The following is a 1,767-nucleotide window of genomic DNA, read 5'->3' on the forward strand; positions in this document are numbered from 1 at the left end:
CTGGTTCTAAATATCTGGTGCTTTAGCTGTTAAATGCTCCACTCTGCAGGAATGTTGAACCATATGGGACGAAACCAGATAATCAGCTCCCAAAAGACAAAAACAAAAAAGAGGCTCCAGAGTTTCACGTTGCACTGCGGTTTAATTCAATGTTAATTAGAAAATGTTTGTGATTAAGTTTTGAGGTTTTTATAATAGTTAAAAACAGACTGAAAACATTCTGGTAGATTATTACCACCTTTATGAAATGTATAGTTTTAAATTGATGCCGATGTCGTCTCAGTGGGTTTGTGGCTGCTGTTTGTGGTGTTTTTACAGCATCAAAGTGTACAACACACAACTACAGCAGCAGACATTTAAAAAAGGAAATGATCGTTAGAGGGTTGTTGAAATTCACCATATTACAACAATTTCTGGTCAATCCGTGTAAAACAGCTTTACTGTATATATCTCAGGACTTCATATTTCGCTACCGACCAAACTGGTGGTAATTTCACTCCCCGCTGGAGAAAAACAGCAGCTTTGGGTTCCCAACATCCTACAGACTTATCTCATCAGTAAGAGTTAGTTTTCTCTATAAACCAAAGAACAGACAATTATTCATACTAGTTTGTCTGTGGGAGAGTGCACCAACCCCCGCAGGGCTCTTTTGGGCTTTTTCTCCAGACTAAATACTGCGACAGTGTTTTAAATTTGTCTAAAGAAGAACAGAGTATGCTTAAAAAAAAAAAAAAGCCATATTATTACAATATAACCTCACTATCCCCTTACCAACATATACAGGGACTACAGCTGAAAAAACAAGCTCACAGGCTACAACTGGCACTTCTACAAAAATTCAACGAACTTGCGTTGTCCCGACAAAATAAATGAGAAAAGAAAAATCACAAAATAAAGAACATTAAAACTTTATATTGCTGCAGTGAGATGCTCAGTGTGCATCAGAAGTTATCCTGAAAGGAAATGAAATAGTTAATTAAAAGGCTTTTCATTATTAAATGATTATTACCGAGAGTTAATTTTGCAGACACCGTGATCAATAATGATAATCCAAACTCTTTGTCTACCTGAAATTACAGTCCAATCTTTAATTGCACAAACCAAACCTCTGATTTCATGCACGTCTCATTTTCAAGTCCGTCCAGTGACACTAATGTTACAAAAAATGCCTTCAGTTAAACACTGTAAAGTCACAATCTGCGTAACACATTCGAATTGTTTCATGATGTGCAAACTCGAACCGGGCCTCTGTTTTAAAAAACAAACACCAACGAGGACAGAGCAGCTTTGGTTCAGGCGGAAAAATCGCCCGACAGGAGAGAAAATCTCACTCTGCCTGAGAAGCTTTGCAGATCAATAAATACCAATAATCATTTAAAAAAAACCCATGATGCATTGTTTTTAAATTGATTCATCAACTCCCCCAACTGTGACAGCAAAATAATGAATTTTAACATCCCTATTACAGTTTACATGGTTAGAGTCCCTAGAAAAGATGAAACAGGAGCAGCCTCACAGTTTGTAGCTGCTGTAGTTCGGACTGAAAGGACGCTTTGTTTTGGTTAATCTAATTTTAAGCTAACTTTTTACAATGATGCACCATAATAAGAAAATGGGGAATCTATCTATCCTTCTATCCGTCTATCTTAGGAAAAGGTCATTGACTGTTCTGGGTAGCAGAACTGGTCTCACTCTCAGTTTCCATGAAAGTTTATTTAAGTCCAAAAGACACGAGGGAGGAGCTGTGAGAGTGTGTGTGTGAGTGAG

Source organism: Morone saxatilis, unplaced genomic scaffold (genome assembly GCF_004916995.1).
Source record: "Morone saxatilis isolate NCDOM2014 unplaced genomic scaffold, NCSU_SB_2.0 Contig12, whole genome shotgun sequence".
Lineage (NCBI taxonomy): Eukaryota > Metazoa > Chordata > Actinopteri > Moronidae > Morone > Morone saxatilis.